This window comes from Pteropus alecto, unplaced genomic scaffold, assembly GCF_000325575.1.
Source record: "Pteropus alecto unplaced genomic scaffold, ASM32557v1 scaffold78, whole genome shotgun sequence".
NCBI classification, from domain to species: Eukaryota; Metazoa; Chordata; class Mammalia; order Chiroptera; family Pteropodidae; genus Pteropus; species Pteropus alecto.
In genome coordinates, this window is record NW_006443124.1 from 10,853,521 (window position 1) to 10,879,167 (window position 25,647).

General features: G+C 36.6%; 1 protein-coding gene and 2 pseudogenes across 1 annotated transcript in view; all 3 read left to right on the top strand.

The window, feature by feature from the left end:
* The first annotated feature begins 8,185 nt into the window (after window positions 1-8,185).
* Window positions 8,186-8,718, top strand: LOC102895540 (annotated as a pseudogene).
* Window positions 8,719-13,147: 4,429 nt separating this feature from the next.
* LOC102895796 lies at window positions 13,148-13,739 on the top strand (annotated as a pseudogene).
* Window positions 13,740-15,244: 1,505 nt separating this feature from the next.
* AFF4 (AF4/FMR2 family member 4) overlaps window positions 15,245-25,647 on the top strand; it is a 69,295-nt gene continuing 58,892 nt past the window's right edge. The window contains 1 exon segment of the mRNA XM_015598073.2: window positions 15,245-15,617. The gene's annotated coding sequence lies outside the window, so the exon portion shown is untranslated.

Below are 25,647 nucleotides of genomic sequence, written 5' to 3' on the forward strand. Positions count from 1 at the left end.
AGCAAGCCAATTTATGCCACAGAGAGGCTCCAAACTTACTGATGCCGTACACTTGGTAGCCAAGGTTCTTGGGGGGCTTGAAGACAGATTGGTGGAAAGTTGGTGTAAGAAGCTATACCTCTGAGCTCCTCTCCTGTTCATGCTGTCTTAGTGGGTTGATTTTTAAATTATTTTGTATCCCTTTACTGTGACATTTTGTGAGTGAGCAATAATGAACACCTGTATTCGACCTGCTATGATTAAAGAGTATTACATTAATTTAAAATCAAATAAGATACAACGGAAGTTGCCTCATGCTAAGAGCCTCTAGGGGTACAGACAATAAATGCCATTAGACCACACTGGTAAATCCCTGGCACTAGATCTTACTCTTCCCAAAATTCTGGACAAAATCAAGAATGAAAAACCATGAAACTGCTGAGTAACTTTTTTATATGGATGTTGTCCTGTACACTTGATAAAATGATTCCCTTCCTTAAGAAGTCATGAGGTGACTCTGAAAACATGATTTCTGTACGAGGAAAATCTATAACAAAGTCTAGGAACACAAAACATGTACGCCAGTAGAACTAGATATCTGTACAAGGAAAATCATCCCTAACTAGTTAGCTGACTTAAAGGGACTCAGTGAGTATGTGGATAAAAGAGGAAACACTTATTCGTGCAAAATTTAACAGCTTTTACTAAGTACCTGTCTGTCCTCTGAGGATTCATGGGCTATTAATAAACAATTACAGATAGGTCTTAAGTGCTGCAAACAAGTTGCTAGAGAACTAAGTCTTAAACAATTGCTGGCAGAGTGCAGCGAAGCCTTTCAAGGGAGGCAGAGAAAGAGTTGAGCATAGCTGGAAGCCTGTTTGTATGAGAGACCGTTAGAGGACAAGGCTACAAGGCCTTGGGAAGGGGATTGCTATATTATCAAGAGCATTGCATATCAGACTAAGGATTTTGTATTTTATCTGGAAGATGACAAGAGAGCCTCACATTCCAGAAACATTTAAAATCTTTTTGAGAGTGTCAGGGCTGGAAGCAGATAAATCCATTAAGTGACGACCTGTAAGAAGCAGCCAGGCCCTATGACTCCACTAAGAATAAAATCATCTGTGACCCAAATTCTACAATCTCAGTTGGTCTGAGATGATCTAACTTTTAAACCTTTTTTTAGAATCTGGAAATATTAATATAATCCAGGAAGAAGTCACAATAATGATAAAGGTTCCTTCAGAAAATATCAAAAAAGAGAAAAGAATAGCAATAGGAGTAAGAAGACACAAAAATTAAGACAGAAATAATGAAATTAATAAATCCCATAATGTTAATGTGTTTGTAAATATATACATGTGTGATTAATACTCAGTTATATGAAATACATAGCTATTTAATTAATCTGCTTGTAATTGACATTTAAATACTCAAGAAAATTTGTTTTATTACATTTATTGGTTTAATATATTTTGCATTAAGATAAAGGAATGAGTGATATTATTGCGACTGTGCCGAAGTAAAATGAAGGTCATTCCTGGGGACGCTGGTCATCAGAGTCTTGGACACAGTGACTCACATTACTCTCTGCTGGGCCTGAGGGAACACAGCCCTTACAATAGAGTCTATGTTGTGTGATTTGGGGGCCTTGTTTATGATTTACACAAACTTAACACATTTATGCTAACCTAACACATTAACAATGAGAGGGAATGGAGGTGACAGATATAAGAGATATTAAGGAGGTAGAAATGAGCGAATTTTGTGATCAGTTGATTATGGTGGTGAGAGAGGTATATCTCGGAAGGTTTCAAGATCTACCATTGGGATGACTGAATAAATATTGAAATAAAAATGTTTATTTCAGTACAATTATAATAATAATAGTAACTACAACCTTGATAAGTATAAATTGACCAGCAATGGGAGGAAGGTCCAACTATTTTTATTAATGTAATGGAATACTGTAGTTTTTGAAAATTTCAGATACTACTTGGGTAACTGAAAATGTGTCAATAGAGTTTGACAGTGACCAAATTGCTAACAGTTCTCATATTTAGGTGATAAGATTATAGATCATGTTTTCTTTCCTTACTTTCAGATTTTCTTTTTAAAAATTTATTGAGATACGGTTGACATACAATAATCTGCATATATTTAAAGTATATAATTTGGTAACCTTTGATGTATGTAGATACTCATGAAATCACCACATGCAAGACAATTAAACCACTGCCCCTCAAAGATTGCTTGTGCCCCTTTGTAATCCTTCCCACCCATTCTTCCTGCTTACCAAAACTCCACCAATACCCAGACATCTATAAATATAGTTTCTTTAACTATAGGAGAGTTTGTATCTTTTGAATTTTATATAAGTAAAATGATTTAGTATGTACTCTTTTTTGGTCTACCCTCTTTCAGCATAATTATTTTGAGAGTCATTCTTTTTTTTTCACTTTATTTTTTATTTTTTTAACAGTAAGGCATATATATTTACACTGTGCATTCACCTCCCGTAGTTAGATTTCTGTCACCACATATTTGACCCCCTTTACCCTATCTACTTCCTTCCTTCTCCCCCATCCCCTCCCCTCTGATAACCTCTAGTCTGTAGTCTATGTCCATGAGTCTCTGTTTGTCCTATTTATTTGTTGCTTTTAGGTTTATATTCCACCTATAAGTGATATCATGTGATTTTCAACTTTTTCTGTCCGGCTTATTTCGCTTAGCATGATTATTTCGAGATCCATCCATGTGGTCACAAATGGCAGTATTTCATCTCTTCTTATGGCTGAGTAATATTCCATTGCATATATGTACCACAGCTTCTTTAGCCAATCATCTATCATAGGACACTTCAGTGCTTCCATGTCCTGGCCACCATGAATAATGCTGCTAAGAACATTGGTGTGCAAATATCTTTTTGGATATGGGTTTTCAAGTCTTTGAAGTAAATACCCAGTAGAGGTATTGCTGGTTCATATGGTAGATCAATTCTTAGTTTTTTGAGGAACCTCCGTGCTGTATTCCATAGTGGCTGTACCAATTTGCAGTCCCACCAGCAGTGTATAAGAGTTCCTTTTTCTCCACATCCTCTCCAACATTTGTTATTACTTGTCCTGTTGAGAGTCATTCTTGTTCTTATGACTATACACGGTTCATTCTCTTTTTGTTGGTGAGTAGCATTCCATCGTATGGACATGCTAAATGTGTTTTTCCGTTCATGTATTAATGGACATTTACATTGTTCCCAGTTTGGGGCTATTACAAATAAAGCCACTATGAACATTTATGTACAAGTCTTTGTATGGATATGTGCTTTTATTTCTCTTGGAGAAAGTCCTGGGGAGAATGACTAAATACACTATGAACCCTAAAGCAAGCAACAAAATAACAAAACAAAGTGTTATAGCTAATAACCCTTTATCTCCAATAAAGGAGATAAATGGAATCCAAAACAAACAAACAAACAGGAAAAAGACAACAAAAATCAAATGAGACAAATAGACAAAAAATATCAAAATGATAGATTGAAACCTAATCATGTCAATAATTTCATTAAATGTAAAATGGTCTAAATACTCCCATGAAAATGTAGGGACTATCAAATTGCATAAAAGAGTAAGACATGCTGCCGATCAGAAATGCACTTTAAATATGAGCACACAAATAGAAACTCTAACACTAATAAAAGATAAACTAGAGAGGCCATATTAACATTTGACAAAGTAGATTTCAGAAGAAAGAATATTACCAGGGTTAAAGAAGCTCATTTTGTATGATAATGTGGTTAATTCATCAGAAGGACATAGAATCCTAAACATTAATACACCAAATAACAGATCATGAAAATAAATGAAGCAAAACTGATAGAAATAAAATAAGAAATAGACAAATTCACAATTATGGTCAGAGATTTCAGTACTCATACTCAACAACTGGTAGAAATTCAGTAAAGGTGTAAAAGACTTGAACAACAGAACCAACCAATTTGACATAAATAACATTTATAAAACACTTCACCCAGACAGTAGCAGAATGCACGTTCTTTTCAAAGTGCACCCAGAACATTTACTAAGGTACATTTACCAAGGTGGCTCATATTCTAGATCATAAAGCAGTCTTAATAAATGTAAAAGTATTCAAGTCATACAAGGTATACACGAGGTATACCCGACCATGATGGAATCGAATTAGGAATCAATACAGACACATCTCTGGAAAGTATCCCAATATATGGAAACTGAATTTTATTCCCCTTCAAATTATTCCCTGTAGGAATTTTATTTCCTTTTACTTTACAAATTTAAAATTTATAAAAAGTACAAAAATACATTTTGAAAAACGGAGTTCTCTTTATAAGAAAGTTTTAACCACAAATTCAGTTTCTTTGTAAATATATAGCTTTTCCGGTCATCTGTTCTTGAGTGAAACGTTAGTTTGGCTTTCGAGGAATTTTCCTATTTCATCTAATATATTAAATGTGTAAAGTCGTCATACCATTCCCTTAGAATCTTTTTAATATCTGTGGAATCTACAGTGATATGTAACGATATTGGCGAGGTGGTGATATTGGTAATTTGTATCTTCTCTCTTTTTATCCCGAGCAGTCTGGCTAGAGATTTATCAACTTTATTAATCTTCTCATAGAAATATCTTTTGGATTCATTGACTCTTTCTGTTGTCTGTCTGTTTTCTATTTTATTGATCTCTGCTCTGACATTTATTATTTCCTTGCTTTTGCTTGTATTGGGATTTATTCGGTTTTTTTAGTTTCTTAAGGTGCAAGCTGAACTTTTTGATTTGAGACTTTTTTTTCCCTAATATTCAGTGCTATACATTTTTTCTACATAGTGCTATAGAGGCATCCCACAAACAGTAATATGTTTTGCTTTCATTTTTGGTTAGTTAATTAGAAATACTTTCTAATTTTCCTTTTGTATTTCTCTTTGACCCATGGGTTATATAAGAAGTGTATTATTTAGTTTCCAAACATTGGAGGATAGTCTAGAGATGTTTGTTAGTGATTCCTAATTTAATTCCATTGTGATCAAGTGTACCTTGTATATACTATGTATGACTTGAATCTTTTTACATTTATTGAGACTGTTTCATGATCTGGAATATGAGCCACCTTGGTAAATGTAAATAAATGTTCTAGGTGCCCTTTGAAAATAATGTATATTCTGCTCTCACTAGGTGGAGTATTCTAGAAATGTCATACACAAATTATGCATATGGATAAGGACTGGAATAATATTGAACCAATATAAAAAAAATTAGACTTCAGTTTTTATTAGTGGATATTTTTTCTTGTGTAAGGTGTTTAAAATCTTTACAAAGATATGAATGGTTCTTATGGTATACCACCAGCCTCCAAGATGGTTCCTGAGGATTCCCATTTCCTGTTCTTTATGCCCTTGTGTAGTTCCTTCCCACACTGAATCCAGGTTGATGTATGTGACCAGTGAAAAAGTACAAAAGTGATAGCGTGTGACTTCAGAGGATAGGTCATAAAAGGCAGTACAGCTTCTGCCTTGTCTCTTGAAACATGCTGGGTTAAACCAACCTCCCAGGTATGAGGATACTCAAACAGTCTTGTAGAGAGACCCCTGTGGAGAGAAATTGAGTCCTCAAACCACAGCCAGCAGCACTTTGCCAGTCTTGTCAGGGAGCCACCTGGGAAGCAGATCTTCCATCCCTAGTTAAGTCTTCAAATGACTACAGCCACTCAAGAGACCACAAGCCAGAACTGCCTAATGAAGCTACACCTCAATTCCTGACCTATAGAAATTGTGAGACAAGAAATGGTTATTGTTGTTTTAAGCCATTCAGTTTTGAACAATTTGTTATGTAATCATTTAAAAAAACCAAAAAACTAATGCTCATGTTTTAAAGTAAACTTTTATTAAAAAGCCACATTCAAGTTTCTGCTCAAAGTTCATCTCCTTTCAGAGGTTTTTCCTCGCCAACCTAGCTAAAATAGCAACTGCACTTAATCTATCCCTTTACCTTGCTTTTTCTTTGTGGCATTTACACCTGAAAGGTTTGTGTGTGTTTTCTTCTCCAGTAAAATAGAAGCCCCATGAGGACAAGCACTATTTTGTTCACTACTGCCTCTAAGGCCTAGAACGCTTATAATGCTATGTGGTATATGATAGATTTTTTTCAATAATTATTGAAAAAAAATGAATGAGTGAATGATACCAAATAAAATCATTAATATTCACATTTGCCTCAATAGTATACTTGGATTTTATTTGGTGGGGCATATGAACACTGAGTCATGTGCGATTTTGTACTAACTACTTTTCTTAATGTTTACATTAGAAGGATTATGACAAAAACTTTTTAAAAAGAAATAATAATGTTCAGACCTGCATTTTTTTTTGCGTGTTGATTCATTTCTCTTAAAGGAAGTTGAGATAGGCAGCCTGTAAAACGGCCCCCAATAACTCCTGACGCCTGGTATTCATGTTCTCATACCTTCCCCTCCCACATTAAATGGGGCTGACTTGCGCAGCCAATAGGATATTGGAGAAATAAAAGTGACTTCTGAGGCTGGATCATAAAAGACATTGAAATTTTTAAATGGAATATCTTGCTACAGCTGAATTTCTTCACAAGAATAAAAAATGAAAAGGAGGTTACAACCAAAGTTTTTGAGTGACTCATTTGTTATCCAAGCAAGGAAAGCCATTTATTGATGGCTAGTTCATTAAATCATGTTCAGTTGTAGTAGCCAAGAAATACACCCTGAGAAAATTAACTTGTTTGAGATTATTAGCCTTTCTGTGAGAACAGTTCCTTAGAGTTGAAGTCATTGAGAGCAACATCAATAGTCAATTAAGAAACAAGGTAAGCGATACTGACTGGTTTTCTTGAACTTCTATATTTTTTATAATAGCTTCTTGAGATGTAATTAACATAGCATCCAATTCACCTACTTAAAGTGTACAATTGAGAGTTGTGCAACCATAACCAGAATCGATTTTAGAACATTTTTATTATCCCCAAAATAAATGCTACACCATTAGCAGTCGTTACCTATTTCACCCACAACCACCTAGCAGTAGGTAACCACTAATCTCTTTCTGTCTCTATAGATTTGCCTATTGTGAACATTTCATATAAATGGAAGCATATATTATAATATCTTTAGTGACCTACTTTATTCACTCAACATAATGTTTTCAAGGTTCATCTCTAGTATAGCATGTATTAATATTTCATTTTTTAAATTGCCAAATAATATTCTATTGTATGGAATACCATATTGTTTATTCATTTATCAGTTGGACATTTGGGTTGTTTTCCATCTTTTGACTATAATGTTGCTATGAACATTTGTGTACAAGTTTTTGTGTGGACATTTGTTTTTAATTCTCTTGGGATGGAATTTTTGGGTCATCTGATAGCTTTATGTTTAATATTTTGAGAAACTGACAGACTGTTTCCCAAAGCAGCTGTACCATTTTACAGTCCCACCAGCAATCTATAAGTCTTCCAATTTCTTCACTCTTTACCAACACTTGTAATTATCTGTCATTTTGATTATAGCCATCCTAGTGGGTGTGAAGAGGTATTTCATTGTGGCTTTGCCTTGCATTTCCCTTATGGCTAAGGATCTGTCATTTTGATTATAGCCATCCTAGTGGGTGTGAAGAGGTATTTCATTGTGGCTTTGCCTTGCATTTCCCTTATGGCTCAAGCATCTTTTCATCTGCTTATTGGCCATTTGTATACCTTCTTTAGAGAAATGTCTATTCAGATCTTCTGCTCATTTTTAAAAATCTGGGTATTTGTCTTTTGTTTTTTCACTTTCTTGATGGTGTCCTCAGAACACATAAATTTTTAATTTTAATGAAGTACACTTTATTTTTTGTTATTGTTGTTGCTTGTACTTTTGGTGTCATAGCTAACAAACCATTGCCTAATCCAGATCTTGAAGATTTATGGCTGTATTTTTTTTTAAGAGCTTTATAGATTCAGCTCTTATAATTAGGTCTTTGATTCATTTTGAGTTAGTTTTCGTATGTGGTATGAAGTAGGGAGTCCAACTTCATTCTTTTGCATATGGATATCCAGTTGTATCAGCTCCACTGGTTGAAAAGATTACTGTTTTCCCATTGAATTGTCTTGGAATCTTTGTTAAAAATCAACTGATGCTCTTTCCATTAGTGGCCTGAGGTGACCTTGAAAAATGGTTTGCTATTCACTTGACCCAGAAAACCCCCCAAATCATGCAAATCAAGAAGTTCAAATCTTTGTGTTCACTTTAAGAACACTTGTGAAACTGCCCAGGCCATCAAGGGTATGCATATCCAAAAAGCCACCAAGTGTCTGAAGGATGTCACTTTACAAAAGCAGTGTGTGCCATTCCGTCATTACAAAGGTGGAATTGGTAGGTGTGCCCAGGCCAAATAATGGGGCTGGACACAGGGTCGAAGGCCTAAGAAGAGTGCTGAATTCTTGCTGCACATGCTTAAAAATGCAGAGAGTAATGCTGAACTTAAGGTTCTAGATATAGATTCTTTGGTTGTTGAGCACATCCAGGTGAACAAAGCTCCCAAGATGCAGCACAGAACTTATAGAGCTCATGGGTGGATTAACCCCTACATGAGCTCTCCTTGCCTCATTGAGATGATCTCTGAAAAAGAGCAGATTGTTCCTAAACCAGAAGAGGAGGTTGCACAGAAGAAACTGAAGAAACAAAAACTTATGGCCTGGGAGTAAATTTAGCCTCAAATAAATGCTAATAAAAGTAAAAAAAAAAAAAAATCAACTGATGATAAATATAAGAATTTATTTCTAGACTCTCAATTCTATTCCATTAACTTGTATGTCCTTGACTCTTGATGAGTAAATGGATGTTACCATTACCGTTCAGTTGTTTATTCAAGGAGTCAGTGTTGAGTTCGAAGTGATTGAAGAATTAGTCTCTAAAAATAGTCCAGGTGGGACAACTACATGTGAGACTATTTTCAAAGAAGTTGAGAAAATATTAATTCAGTACAACCTGAAGTTGAGTAGGATAAGATGTGTTACATTTGATGATGGTACCAATATGTGTAGAGCAGAAAAGTTGGACAGCTTGAATTTACAAAGCTTTTGACAATGTAAAGTGTTTAAAGCCTGTGGCAAATATATATTATGTGTTATTGAATCAACAATGTCAACAGTGAACATTGTTCTTCTAGATACAACCTTCACAAGTTCCAGGAATTTTTTTTCTTTTTCAGAATTAAACCTGACTATCCTGACTTGCTCTACCACACAGCAGTTTTATGGCTTAGCATTAATAAAGTATTATTGTGATTGAGCCTAGAGATGAGATGGAAATTTTTAAAATTGTGATAAAATAAGTATAAAACTTAATATCTTAACCATTTTTAAATGTACAGTTCAGTAATATTATACTCACATTGTTGTACAACCACCACCACCATCACCTCTACCTATCTTCCATTAAACAATAAGTCTCTTTCTTCCCTTCTACAGTCCCTAGCAACCACCACTGTACTTTCTCTCTACGAATTTGACTACACTTGGTACCTCATATAAGTGGAATCATACAGAATTTGTCTTTTTCGTGACTGGCATATTTCGCTTAGCATAACATCCCCAAAGTTCATCTATATTGTAGCATGTGTAAAATTTTCTTCTTTTTAACGTTGAACAGTATTCTGTTGTACGAGTAGATCATATTTTGCTTATCCATTCATCCGTTGATGGATACTTGGGTTGCTTCCACCTTTTCCCTGTAGTGAATAATGTTGTAAGATTGACATTTTTGTGAATAAGAACTTCCCTTAACTACTGCTGAATACTAAATGCTTTGGAAATTAGCTTTTATTGAAGACTCAATGCCACTTTATGAATTAAACTTAAAATTACAAAGCAAACTGTTATATGTGAAAATTTTACTGCAGTAAAGTCATTTTAGCAATAACTTTTTTCAATCAAAATGTCAAGTTGCTTTAAATACTTCCTGTGCTGTTAAAAGTTACAACAAGAAGTAAAATGTCCATTATCATACAAATTTGCAGCATATTATCTTTTTTGAGCTCAAACTGGAGTGCCTACAGCATTTTTTTTTTTTGGATTTTACTTGAAATGTAAAGAAAATTCCCATGTTTCAAAATCCATTTAAGTGTATAGTTGAGGATCTCTCATTCATTCTGATTTTATTGGTCTGACTTTCAACTATGAAGATGTTGCTGATTTTATTTTCTGACTTTCAACTATGAAGATGTTGCTGATTTTATTTATCTTGTTCTTGAAGTTTGCTCTGCTCACATGCAACAGGCAGGAGCTGCTGGGGCATTAACATCCCCAAGAGCAGCCCTCAACAATGATCAACAGGAGTAGTTGTATAAATACTCCAGCTCCCTTGCCTCTCAGATGGGGTTAATCTGAGTTATGTTTTCTCCAGTTTTCCCTAGAGTTCCCCAGGAGGATTAAGAATGACAAAACCTGATATTTCAGCAAGTTGAAACAACCACCCCCAGGAATTTGATTCATTGTTATGACACCCCAAGCAACATGGAAGATTTGGATTGATAGTGGCCCCCAGATGTTAATGGTTTTCAACTCAGACTGAAGAATAGCTATAAGGTGGGACACTGAGAATTGAAACCATCTACATCCATACAGATTACAGTCAACATTAACATAATTTTATTATGTCATTGTCATCATTAACATTACTATTCTAGGAACATTTTGACCAGGCAGAGAAAAACTACAAGTAGCTTTATTGTTCTTTTCAGGAATGTCTCAAAATCTCATTTAAATGAACATCGAACTGCTCAGTTTTTCAATAGATGACTTTTAATGACTGCATATGCCATGTATCAGGCAGAATAACGCCCCTCCCCACAAAGATCTCCGTGTACTAATCCCTGGAATCTTTGAATATGTTGTTACATGGCACAGGGGAATTAAGGTGGGAGATAGACTTCAGGTTGTTAATTTATTTGACCCTAAAGTAGGGGTATTATCTTGTGTTATCTAAATGGAAACACAGTAATCACAAGGGTCCTCAAAATTAGAAGAAGGAGGTAGAATAGAAAGTCAGAGTGGTGTAATTTTAGAAGGACTCAACCAGCCATTGTGACTTTGAAGGTGGAGGTAGAGGGCACACCCAAGTAATGTGGGAGCCTCTAGAAGCTGGAAAAGGCAAGGAAAGGGATTCTTTCTGAGAGCCTCCAAGAAGGGGTAGCCTTGCCAACACCACCATCTTTACCTAGGGAGACCTGGTCAGACTTCTGACTTATAGAATTGTAAACTGACATATTTGTGTTATTTTAAGCCTCTAAATTATGATAATTTGTTAAAACAGCAATAGAAAGCTAATGTACTCTCTAAGACTCTTCAAAACCCTTACCTTGGTGTGTCCTCTAATCCTAACCTATTATATTATGATTGTTACCCAATCTAATCAAGTCTCCAGAATTGAAAAGCGCTCTTAAACCAGGTCCCCAAACCTTTTAAATACCCCAACTTCCCCCTTGGAAATGCTAATGAGATTGTCAGTCAAGGTACTGGTCTCTCTTATCAGTAATTAATAGACTCAGTTTTGCCCTATCAACACATCGTTCTGGTGTTATTTTTGTGGAGACAGTATTTGACGATTGTTTTATCCATGTGCTAAGACAGTATCTGCCATATAGTAGGTGTTTAATATTTGATACATAATGAATAAATTGAATTTCTAAAAAATATGGAATATTTATGTAGATGTAATTGTGACTCGATATTTCCTATTTCTAGATGTAAATTTCAGAAAAAATCATTTTAAAGCCTGAGTGAAACTTTGCACATGGATATTTAAATCCAGAACTGTAAGAATTGCTACTGTAACAATATACATTGAATACTTGTTAAAAGCTTGCAAATTAATAAATCATATTTTTCTTTGAAATTTCTTTTATAGTTGTGTGGTTGGTATTTTTTTTGCTATTCTCAACTCTGTGCATTTGTTTTACATTGTTCTGGAACATAAAGTTAAAGACAAAATTCTTTTTGTTAATATGGATGTATCTGATAAGTGAGAGAGTATTAAAATGTTACAAATTGAGAAATAATTTTAGGAATTTTTTCTCTCATTCCTGAAAGGGAAGGAAATTCTTCTTTGTAGAATAATGCCAAAGAAAAGACTACATTCCCCACTCCCCAACCATTTTGGTTTTTAAGTAAGGTCTCATTTTATATTGAAAAATTATCATGATCCTTTATGGAACAAAAAGTATATTATCATTTGGTTAGCCAAATAACATCTATTCCAAAATAAGTAGAGGAACTTTCTTGGAAAGCTTATTAAATATCTTCAATTTGCATTTTATTACTTATTATTTAAAATGATAAATAATCTTTCTTGTTGCCACTCTCCATCCTTACTCCCACCCAATACTGCCTTATAAATCTTTTTAGGCAGAATTTGAGAGGAAGCAAAGGAAATTGGTACAACTTCTATAAAAGATAACTTGGCAATAACCACCAAAATTAAAAATAGCTTTTACTCTAAAGATTCCAGTCTAAGCATTTATTGGTATAGTTACCCATTTGTATGGAGTTATTAGTTGCAGCTTAGTTTGCAATAATAATGACTTGGTAACAACCTAAATGTCCACCCATAGGTACTGATTAAATAAATTATGATATCTGCATGCAATGCAATATTATACTGTCCTTCGGAAGAAAGTCGTAGTTCTCTATGTGGTGAGGTGGAAGGATATCCAGCATATTTTAAGTGAGAAAAGGAAGGAAACTAACAGTGTATACAGTACATTATCTTTTGTGTAAAAAGTATAACTGTATTTTACTGTATCTTTATAACACATCTCAGGAAATGATTGCCTCTGGGACTGAAGTAGTTGAAGCGTGAGGATGGGAGCAGCAATTATTTTTCACTCTATTTTGTCATAGTTAATTTTGAGTTTGCATTAACACGTTTTGTTAAATACAGATATATAGATAAAATCAATGTAGATGTAGATAAAAAGAGTGAAGCTTCAAATTATAGATGGTCAGTTAAGAATTTTAAAAGGGAGGATGTGAGCTGGGTCCCTGGCAGCCATCACGCTTTGAAGTTGTCTCAGAGGGTGTAGGGCCGACACTAAGTAAGGAATCACATTCTCTCCAATCATAGACCCTATAAAATTTGGATGTGACCTTCACATTTGACTGGATTTACAGTGGTTTCAGCAATGTGCTACAGTTTTTAGGGTCCTATAAAAAAAAACTGGTAAATTGGTATTTCTTGGCTTGGATAATACAGGGAAAAGAATATTGCTACACATGCTAAAAGATGACAGAGTTGGACAACATGTTCCAACATTACATCTCACTTCAAAACTAACCATTGCTAGGATGAACTTTACAACTTTTGATCTGGATGGACATGTTTGAGCTTGAGGAGTGTGGAAAAACTACCGTCCTGCTATCAATGGAATTGTGTTTCTGGTGGATTGTGCAGACCATGAAAGGCTGTTAGAATCAAAAGAACCTGATACACTAATGACAGATGAAACCATTGCTAACATGCCTGTACTGATTGTCGGGAATAGGATCAACAGATCTGAAGCCATAAGAGAGGTTAGGAGAGGTGTTTGGTTTAAGTGGTCAGACAATGGGAAAGGGCAGTATATCTGAAAGAACTGAGTGCCCAGCCCTTAGAAGTTTTCATGTGCAGCGTGCTCAAAAGGCAAGGTTATGGAGAACGCTTTTGCTGGATGGCACAGTACATAGATTAACACCAACCTGCATCGGGTCCTGTCTCGCCATTCAGGCCTATTCAGGCCTATTCAGAGATTTGATTGCTGAACATACATAACTTGAATTAAAAAGCCTTTTGTTGGTTAGAAAACAGATTTTTTTAGATTATTAATATTGTATCAGCTTAAGCTGAATGAGAATTGAAAACTGATTCAAGTAAGTTTAACTATCACAACATTAGCTAATTCCATGAAGATTAGTTTTTACAGTTTATCATCTGACATTATCCCCCAGTGCCAATTATAAAGAGCAACTTTCTAGCAGTACATCTGAAGCACTTTTTAACAACATGAAACTACAAATATAAACTATAATTGAAAGCCCATCATGTTAAATTTTTATGTACTCTTTTGGAACTAGTTTTTAAATTTTAGATATGTTAAGTGTACAGTTAATAATTAACTTATTGATGATTACATGTCTTAAAGTTTTCAATAATATATTTTTTAGGCAAACATCATGCAATGAAACAAACTCATGTTTGGGAAGAATTTTTTTTAAAGAAAAAATATGTACTTCTATTAATGCTGGTACTAGCTTTTAGGGTTGATAATTTTCATATGCACATTTCTTATAATAGTTTATTATAAAGTTCCTCAAAACCCTGGAATTTTATTAAAAGCAATCTTTAAAATGTTTGCTTCATAATTAGTAGAAAGTAAAAACACAACTTCAAGAAGTTCCTTCATAGAAAAAGAAAGTAAGAGGCAGAAGATTATAAAGTGTTTTTCAAATGATGAGCCAGAGGTAGTATCTCTGGACAATTACTGTACTGGGTTCTATGAGACCCTCTGAAAATCTCGTCTGGTCTGTCACTATTATTTTACTCTCAATTGAATTATAGCTTGCCCTTACTAGCAGGATTTGAGGAGGTGAAGGGAACTGTTCAAAATGATATTCTGAAGAACAGAATTAGTGGCAGAAAATGATTAGATGACGAAGGAAAAAAAGGGCTGGCTTGGCTTCCTGGGAGAAGCTTGAGCGAAGTTCTGAGCAGCCTCCTGCAGAAAATCCTAGCAGACTGCCTTCCCGGCTTGACCCAGCTGGTGGGTCTAGGGACTCGGGGCTTCAGCATCAGTCGGGGAAGCAGACCTCGGGGGCTTCGGAGGCACGGGCGGCCTGAGGAGCCCTTCGCCTGAGCCCCGGAACAAGTAGATCCAGTTGGGCCCGGCGCCGCCCTCCTGAACCTCGCTAGCGGCTACGCGCAGGAGGGTGCGCGCCGCGGTGTGCAAGCCTCGTCCTGCCCGACCCGCCCCGTCGACGCGGCCACGGGGCGCGGGGGCCAGGGGCCCGAGGACTCAGGCCTAGGCCTCGCCTGCCGCCGCCCGGCCCACCCGGGGGTCGTCCGCCCGACAGCTGCGCTCGTCAACACCCCCAGCGTCGCGCACCGGCACTACAGTCCCCGCAGCCCCCGCTTTTCTGGCGGGGAGGGGCGCGGCGTCATCACGTGACGCCTCGCCCCCGCCCGGCCTTGGTCACATGGGTGGCGCGGCCGCTGCGTCAGTCACAGTCCTGGCTGCGGGAGTCTAGCCGCCGTCGCCGCCAGCGGACCGGGCGGAGATCCGGGTGCCAGGTCCTCGTCAGTCCGCCCCCGTCGCCTCAGTCGGCCGTCCCGGGCCGAACCCGCCCGTCATGGAGCGGGGCGAGACGTATGCCTGTTCCGTCTGAGGTGCGCCGCCGTCTGCGCTTTTCGAGAGCTCTGGATCCCTTACAGCCGCTCGGAGTCCCTCGTCCTTGGCAGCCTGTCGCCGCTCCCACCGGGCGGGCTCGAATGCGCGTCCCGTGAAGGTACAGGCCCGGCGCCGCCGCTGCCGCAGCTGGGAAATGGTTCGGGCCTAGCGGAGCCAGGACTGGAGGTGAGAAGGCCGACGGGCTGACAGAGGGCCGGGCCGGGCCGCGGCGGTGGGGGCAGAGGGCGGGGGAGGGGCCCGCGTGCGAGTTGGTGGAGACCCTCCCGGCCGGGGCTGCGCAGTCCGCCTTCGCCCCTCATATTCGCGTACCATCCCCCACCCGCCCCAATAAATAAATAAATAAGCTAAGCTCATCCTAACAAAAATACCCAGAAACCCATTTTTTCACCGTTTTTCCTTCCTCCTTTCGTCTCTTAATCTGTTCCTTCTCTCAGAAATTCCGTCGACTGTCTTGCTACTTTTTAATATCCAGTTTCAAGTTATTTCTAGTTAAAGAGAAAATAGGCCTAGATTCTGGCCATCATTACCCAACTAGTTCTCGCTTTCCTTCTCGCGATCCTGCGCACGGTCACCCCTCCCTTGCAAAAAAAAAAAAAAAGAAAGAAAAAAAAAATTCCGCCTTCAGCCAGTGAAGGTGGTTAACTAAAAATGGGAATGTGGGGGCGTAATACTTGCATCCCCCCTGTAACTTCTAAGTCGGCCGTTTCTCTGATTACCTCGGTAGCTGGTTATTTGGATATTGATGTTTAGGCCTTTCCTCAGCTGCCTGAGCCCAGGGTTAATCTCGTAATTGACGTCAGTGCTTTGTTCCTTCCACTTTGCTGTTCCTTCCACTCTTTGAGGATGGATCATGGGGTATAGGAGTTTGAAGACTGTCCTTGCCGTTTCCTACACGAACGACGACATTTATAGCAAATTGAAAGGACAAATCTGAAATGCTTGTGTATGCAATTCATACTAAGACGCAGAGTTCGTTTTAGGCTTCTCGTAGTCAGTTGCAGTTCAGAACTGTGCGATTTCTTTCCTTCTGGCCATATGATTTTAAACTCAGGCCAGTCCGTTTTCCAGTAATCGGCATTTTTCTCCACGGAATCTAAGCCGTAGATGCCTGTGTGAATGGGATGTTTATAAATGTGATGTTTAAAATGTGTGTTGTTTTTTAAGATTCAGAAGCTCAAAGCTTTGTTTCCATATTGGTCTTGCAAAGCTTTGTAAAGTGTTTCTTTTATATAAGTGTCCTTTAATTTAGCAAGTTGAAATATTTATGAGAACTTTCTTAATTTGGCATTTGATAAAGAGCCCTTGTGGCCTGTGAATCTGCCTGGAATCATCTTTGGTCAAATGTACATAAGGAAATGTTGGCAAGTGGCCACTTGGTTTTTAACAAAGCTGGCTTTAAATTTCTCAGGTTTATTTTTCTTATTCATCACTGCTTTTTTCAGTTCCCAAACATTAAAAAAATTTTCTCAAGAATTTATCTTTTAGAGTTAACTTACCTGGAAGCAATCAAATTTATTTTTATTTTTATTTAATACCAGCAGTTTCATTCAGTTTGTAGTGACTTGCAGGACGATAACTGGTTTTTGTGTGTTCTACAGGAGCAGTACGCAAATTGTACTTTAAAATTTTGCATCAAGTGGGGACAAGATAGGATGTCTGTGAATGACCCAACCTTTACTGTTTGATTAAAAAAAAAACTACTTAGTTGTGTTAATTGGAAAATGGTTTACAATTTGGGGGTGTAAAAATGATTATAGTGCTTTGGTGAAGGTGTGTGATTCAGAATTCTTAGAGATAAAAATATTTTCATTCAGATTTATTTTATACATGTCAAATGACATACATCCTCTTTCACTATGCTCTTGAGTTGTTGTACCCCATTTGTAACAGTTGATACTTATTCTTTATATTGTAATTTTCTTGTAGGTCTCTTGTAGTGTCTTTAGAGCAAGAACTGTATTCATACCTCTCTGTGTCCTCTTCAGTATTTTATACAATTATTAGATTGAATTTGAGTGTGATAGCCAACCTTTCACAAAAGGGTAATCTAAAGAAGGCTGTATGAGCAAATGTTAAAAGAGGAAAAAGTGACTGTCAGCTATAGAAGATGACAGAAGGTGAAGCTTTCTAAAAGATATGTCTTGCCTTTTTTGAAGAGTTAAGGTAAATGTCGTGGTTTTATGAGGAACAAAGAAAACAGGTATTTCTTCTTTTGTGGCCATCTACTGGTTTAGAATGGAGTCCAAAATATGAGGTTTTCTTTTTGTAGTATTTTTTATAAAATCAAAGAGGCACTTTTAAGTATTGAATGCACACCTGGACAATGACCCAGAAGTGCAGTGTGTATTATAAAAATTGATGACTTAGATTGTAGTTTTTAATTTTAGCTCTATTCTGCAGATACCTTACTGTGTAAAATTTCTTATGTAATGTAAAGGTTTCCCAGCTTTTGAACCCCCAGTCCTCATTATGTTTCACCCATTTCCTTTTTCATTTCTTCTGATAAGTTGGATTATATTTAATTTCTGAGCGGGTGTATGCCAGTCTCAGATATTGTGAAATAAGGTATAGTCAGAGACTAAAGACTGCTTAAAGCTAAACTGACCTCTTATCTTGCTATTTTTTCCTTTGGTTTAAGAACTTGTAGTAACTGACTACACTCACTCTTCTTGGTTATTGAAGTGATACTCTAGTACTTGGAAGAGGCCAGTAATAAACATTCCAGTTACTGAGTTTTGGCTGATCATCTGCATTCCTATTTGTCTCGATGTTCATTTTCACTGGCATCATATCCTGAGAATTTTAATGATACTGGCACATAGAAAATGTTAGAACCACTGAATTCATTTCTAAAATATTTTGAAAACTTTTTAATATTGGGACTACTAATTCTATTTTTGAAGGAAAAAATCTTTTTAAAAATCTACCTGCTTTATCAGCTATACTTAATTAAAAACCTGTAACCTGAAGAAAGGCAATTTCATGTAACTTTATCTCTCTTGGAGTGCCCAATTGAACCACTGTGGTTGGTGGCTTTTAGGCAGGTAGGCAAAGCTTACTAGTGGGTACTGTTTTAAACTAATTATTTTGATCACCATTTTCTAGAATAGGTAAAAGAACTTCACACATTCTTTTCCCAAAGTGTGTGGTTTAAAAAAAAAAAAAAATCAGTAATCAACATGAATAGATTGCCTTGGAAAGCTAGCTAACATGGTTGGGCTACTCATATATTGTCATGATCTGTCTTGGGACTGGGCTCCCTGGGGCTGCTTGGGGCCTGAATATGTCTCCCATGATTTGTCAATTTGGAACTGCCTAGTGGGTTATGACTTTTCACTTCAGTTTTCCTTTTCTTGTCCTCATTAGGGTAGGGACAGTTTTATGGAGAGGTGAGTACAGGCTAGTACTCACTCCACTTAGGTTTTCTCACCCCTTTTCAGTTGCTTTCTTTTTTTCCATCACGAATATCACTTTTCTTCTTTTTTTCCCTACTTTGTAAAATTCCACCATCTTTTAAGACCCAGTGCAAGTACCATTGCCTTCCTAAAGTTTTGCTTGATTCCTCACCCTCCTCCAGTTGTGACCTACCTCCTTTGAATCCCTTTATCACTTTGTATCTCTCTTAATTATTTGTTAGGCAGCAGATAACTCTGGGGCTGTAGCTACTGGGTAACCCGGGAACTCAGTGTATCAGAGAAGATAAACTAGTAAAAAAAGAATGTGTTACACTGTTTCATTATGTAACTCTAAGAAATACGAATTAAAACAATAGTCCAACCCGAAATTTCACTAAAAAATGGTAATACTAATTCCTTAATATCATTACATAGCCAGAGTTTACATTTCCTTGATCATAAGTTTTGCTTTGTTTTAACAGTTTGTTTGAATTAGAATCCAAATAATGTCGATATATTACATTGAATGTGTGTCTCCACCCTCTTTTTTTCCCTTTCTCTATAGATTGCTGTCTATTCTTATTCCCATACAATTGGTTTGTTAAAGAAACCAGGTCTTTGCCCTATGAGAGTTCTCACAGTTTGGGTTGTGCTGATTGCATCCAGTAGTTTCATGTAAATTGTTCCTCTGTCCTGTTTTTCTTGTAAATTAGTAGCGATATCTAGAAGCTTGATCCGGTTAGGGCTTGAAATTTTTTTAATGGCAAGAATACTTCATAGGTAGTGTTGTGCATCTCCTGTGCCTCTTAAACCTTCAGCGTGACTTCTCCTCCTACCATGCCAGTGAAATTGCTCTTACCAAGGCCACCTGTGATTTCTGTATTGCCAAATTGTATGGTCATTGCTTACTTTTACCTCTTTCTGTGCTTGATATTGTTAACCATTTTCTCCTTGATATCGTTCTCTTTCTTGACTTTGATGACTCTGTCCCTTTCTTGCCTTTCTTCCTGCTTGATGCTGCTTTTGCAGACTCTTAATTTGTACTAATCCCTTGATATTAATAGCTCTGGATTTTACCCTTGGCCTTCTCTTATGTTGATCTTGTCCATTTGTATTGCTTTAGCTACCATCTCTAAAGCATTTTGTGGGCACCAGAACTCTCTCATCCAACTAAATACCCCACTTTAGATTGTCCAGTAGGCATTGTGTTTTCATTAGGAGAGTGATACATACCTAACTTAAGCAAAAAAAGGAATTTATTAGGAACATACTGGGTACCACATGAATTCTAAGAAAGGCAATCAAACTAGGATGTCAGAACTTAGGAACAGCTGGATCCAGGGGCTCTAAATGTCAGGAGTATCTATTTATCTCTCATGAGGTGCTCTCTGTGTATTTAGATCTCTTGCTGCAGATCAACTTTAATACTTACTGATACCTTCTGAGTTTGAAATCTTACATCTTCTGACATTAGAGAGAAACTGACCTGAATCTCAATCCCAAATCCCAGGAAAGAGACTCATTAGGTATGTGTCCACCTCTACACCATGACTTTGGCTAGGGGGCTACATATAATAAACATGCTCTATTTGCAACATTCCCCAGAGAAGTGGAGTAAAGGGCACTCTAAAACATAATTGGTCTACTTCATTCATCCCATGGCTATTTAGTACATACAGTTCTACTTTCCTCCAAAAATATATAAAATATTGTTTTTAAACATACCAAAAAAAATAAATAAATAAAACATACCAGCAAGCACTCTCATCTTTTCTATGGAGACAATCCAAATTCATGTCTAGATACCACATCTAAAGGTCATTATTCTCTGAGTACAGATTCTAAAGGTGATATTCTTTGTTAATCAGGCCTAGACATGTTTAGCCCACATGAAAAGTGTGGGCTATTAAATTATCACTAACGTAACTGGTACACTGATGGGGGGGGGGCGGGAATAACTAAAACTCTTATGAGAGGAGGGGAGAGGAAAGTATCATTTTTCCAAAACTTACACCATATCTTGCTGGACACGATAGAACCAGCAAATTGCATGGATGTCCATTGCTTGATTCACTTTCTTGCAAATGAAGTGAGTTCTTTGGTCAGCCAAATGAAGATTTTCAGTCGTGTCCACTAGGAGGATTTTCCTTGTCTATTGTATTAGGTTAAGATTAACACCAAGAAGACATTTGAAAGTAGTTTTAGGGGAGGGTACTTATATGTCACCTTGGTGTCTGGGTCAGCAAGCTATGGTTACAGGTCCAGTGCTGCCTGCTTTTATATGGCCTATGAGCTAAGAATGGTTTTACATTTTTAAATGGTAGGGAAAAAAGTCAAAAGAATATTTAATACACGTGAAAGTTATAGGAAACTCAGATTTCAGTGTCCATAGTTTTGTTGGAACACAAGCAACACAATCATTCGTTTATTATCTGTAGTGGCTTTTGCTGCTATAAAGGTACAGTTGAGTAGTTGTGATTATATGGCCTGCAAAGCCTAAAATATTTACTATGGGGTTTTAAAAAAGTTTGATTCCTGTTTTAACACATCATATGGGCCTTCTTGGGTACTTGGGTCTGAGGATTGCTTTAGGGTTGAGCATTTGTTTTTTTTGTTTGATCGTAGTATACTTGTGTGTCTAAATGGTTGGGGTCTAGGCATTCGCCCAGCCATAGTCAGAGATTCAAACGTCACAGGTCAAGTATACACTGAAGTTAGGCTTACACTGTAGGTTACCTTGTAACATAGTTGCTCTTGGAACTGCTATGTGAATGGGGGAGAGAATTTCCAGAAAATCTGGGGGTGAGGTGACACTAAAAGCTAATCCCTATAAGTGTTCATTATATACACTTTATTCTACCTCTTCTCAATCTCCTCATCCCAGTCCTGCTCATTTTGTTGCCTTGGAGAATGTACTGCTCTCAATGCTCTTCCCAGAAACCTGCAAGTTGTCCTTGATTCCTCTGTTTTACTTTTCACATCTGACTGGCCCCTAGATTCTACGTCCTTAACATCTTTGAACCCAAACCCTTTTACATTATCTACATTCCTACTATTATATCCTTAATCCATGCTTTCATTTCTCTCTTAGATTGTTGTAGCAGTCTTCTCACTTGTTTCCTTATTGCCTGTCTAATCTACTCCACCCTGTACCAGAATGATCTTTCCCACTAAACTGCAAATCTGATTTTGTTACTTCTCTTCTTAAAACCCCTAGAGTGTTCCATTTTCAGTAGTGTCCTTCTAACTAGGATATTAATGAGTTTATGTAACTTCTAAAGGACAGCTTTATAGCCAAATAGAGAGCTTGGGAGTTTGTTGCTGTGTTTAGATTTTGTTTATTATTGTGCTTGGGACAAATTATAATGTACCATATGAATGATGATATTGGCAGTGGCTCCGATAGGGAAGGATGGTGAGAAAAACTGGACCGTGTCATAGTATGCGCTAGTATAGGTAAGCCAAGCCCCAAAAAAACCCTGGCATATGAGGTGGTATCACATTTTCACAGTGAGGTATCTCTGGTGGATCTCATCTTAGTAATTAATCAACACGAAACAGTTTCCAGAAGGAGTGTTGTATTCTCAACTTCAGCAGTGGTTATACTAAATATGCATTTAACACGGATTTCAATAAGGTACTAAACCATAAATGAACAAGATTGCCACAGTTAACAAGTGAGGCCTTTTTAAAGTTGACATTTAAGGACTGCTAGCTGGTCTGGTAGTATAAGGTTTTATTTCCCTAAACTAGCAAATAAACACAGTTATTAAATCCACTTAGTATAACATATAAGCATTTTCTGCATTCATATTATTGAAGTCAAGTTACAGAAGTCAAAAAATATAGAACCAGACCTGGGACTATGTATTTATAGGATTGAATACATCATTGGGGTAGTTTCTGCAAAACAACATTAATCTGTTACATTCATGTTATTTTCTTAACAATTTTTCAGTTATAGTTGACATACAATATTATATTAGTTTCAGGTGTTGAATTGTTATTTAAATTTTTTATATTTCATTTTTAATGTTTTGGTTTTACAGTTATATAAGAGCTATAAATATAATGAGTTCATGCCTAATTTTATATTTATACTGTTTTATTAATATAAGAAAGTCATCATTTAAGAGCTGAGAGATATCATTTTATTTGAAAAACTATCCTTATATCTTTCAGATTTGAGAAACAAACCCACAGGTCTAGTCTGATCCCATGTATCTCTCTAGTCTTACCTTTTATTTGGCAACCTTCACCTCCCCACTGCCCCCCATTTTCCACTTAACTTGATCTACCTCTATTCCCTGGGTGTGCTGTGCTCTCTCTTCTGGGCTCTTGCACATGTTGTTCTCTTTGCTTAGAACCAACCTCCCTCCCTCCCTCTTCCACTGTCCCTTCCCCTTCCCTCTTGTCACTTCTCTCTAGTCAAGTTAGCTGCAACCAAATCTCGGAGTTGAAGAGTACTTTTGTTTTTATATCCTCAGCCATAGTGCAGTGTCTGGCACAGTATATGCACTGGTTGAGTAGTTGCTGGATGAACTACATTGTTAACATTGTATGTTATATGTAGTATAGGCCTGTACTGAAGAGACAGATTTTAAAATCAGAGTTGTAAAGCCTTCAAAATTCCTTCTGAATTTTGTTTAAAGGTTACAAGTCTGAATTAGAAAACATTTGAAAGTAGGTTTACTCTTAATCACTCACAAATTGATCTTTCAAAGTAAATATTCTTTGTGCCATAATAAACAACTCATTTGTGACTTTGTATTCCAGTGATTAAAGAGCAATAGCTTTAAGTGGCCTTAACATTCTTAGAGCAATATTCTTCTTTATATTTTATTAGAACCTTATTAACAGAATTCAGGGTAATTAGAATGGGGTTGATTTATGTACACAGGCCTTGAGTACTTTCTTCACCTGGTACATTAGCATTTTCTTTCTAACCTTTTTATGATATTCTAAGGAACAAATTATATTTCAAGAAATCCAGGTACTTTATTACCACCTGTCTTCCACATATGCAAATGAAGAAATTAATGAGAAATAATTTTAGTGTAAATTCTAAGGAGACTTTGCTGTGTAATGCTTTTTAATTTTTGTTTAATTTGCTATGTGCATTTTTTAAGGAGTAAAATTGCTTTTATTTTGCCATTTGGACTAGTATTATTTTCACTTGGCTTCCTCAGGTGTACTACAAATGAAAGCAATCTTGTATTGCTCTCTTGAGCAGATCATTTCTTTCTGGATATTATAGACTGAAACATTTAGTTTTTACACCTTCTGTTTGCCAAGTATGATTCTGAGATTTTACAGTCTAGCACTTATATTTGGTTAACATTCGAGAGTACCGGGTTTAAGTAAAAATAGCAATTGATCATTTCTGAACATGTGTTTTTTCTTGTCCATATGCTGTTTTTCTTTTAGATAAAGTCTTTTAGAAAGTTTGCTTTAAAAACAATCCATTTAGTATCGATATTAATGCTTTTATTGTATTGATAGTATATTGAATACAGAAACAAAGAAAACTTGTTCTCTTGCTGTTATCAAATACAACCAAAAGTGTTGGGGAGGAAATGGTAGACTGTATGTGGATAAAGATGAGTGACATCGTATTCTGAAACCTGGCTTATATTGAGTATTCCCACTGGCTGGCTCTTGAGGCAGTAAACTACAGTTGTGACCTTTATAAAAATCAAATAATTTGAATATCCGTTATATGCCAGCCATTGTGTTAAGTACTGGATGGGAGAGGGAGAAGTTAAATGATATCTATGGTTTTTACTTTTCAGAGGCTTATAGTATGGAGGTAAGTAGGGAGGGCAGATAGAATAGTAAATAATTTTAATGTAAGACAAGTGTTAAGCCCCAAAGGAAATAAAGAAATGCTTTGGGAAGTGAGTGATTTTAGTAGCAGAGAAATCTTGATGGGCTTCTTGGAGGAAGTGGGATATGTGGTAAACTTTGAAATGTATATATTTAGAAATGGCAATAAGGAAGGGATTATTAAATAGTGGAGGGGCTAGTTTGAGTAAAAACCTGGATCTGCATGTAGTAGATTATTTAAAGGCTCAGATAAATCCTGAAGGCTTTATAAAAGTAGGTAAGAATTGAACTGTAGACAGCTTTAAATCCTGTTGATGACTTTTAAGCAGAAGAATGTCTTATATCTGTTTTTATAAAGCTATGAAAGTAATTGTTACAGAAGTTCCCAGTAAGATACCTTTGTGGGTTTTAGATATTTGTATGCTTTTGAAATAAGAAACTGAGTCAAAAGATTGTTTTATTCTTTATAAAAGAAACTGTAAATTTTGACTTAATCATTCTCTCTGCTCATTTATTCATCTTTGAAGATGAAAATAGACTTCTCAGTCTGATTTATTTGTCCGAATGTGTTTAGAGTTTGATAGCAACAATTTTTGAGATAAGTTTAAGCTGGTAAAATTTGGTTTGCACTTTTCTCACATGTTAATGAAAGAAGTAGAATTTGATTTGGTTTTGGTTCTGAAACAGCTACATGGTATGTAACTACAGGACAACAGGTGGGGGAAGAGGGAGGAGCGCTTACTATTACTGAGAGAAATGTCTGAAGGTGTTTAGAGTTTGATAGCAACAATTTTTGAGATAAGTTTAAGCTGGTAAAATTTGGTTTGCACTTTTCTCACATGTTAATGAAAGAAGTAGAATTTGATTTGGTTTTGGTTCTGAAACAGCTACATGGTATGTAACTACAGGACAACAGGTGGGGGAAGAGGGAGGAGCGCTTACTATTACTGAGAGAAATGTCTGAAGGGAAAGAG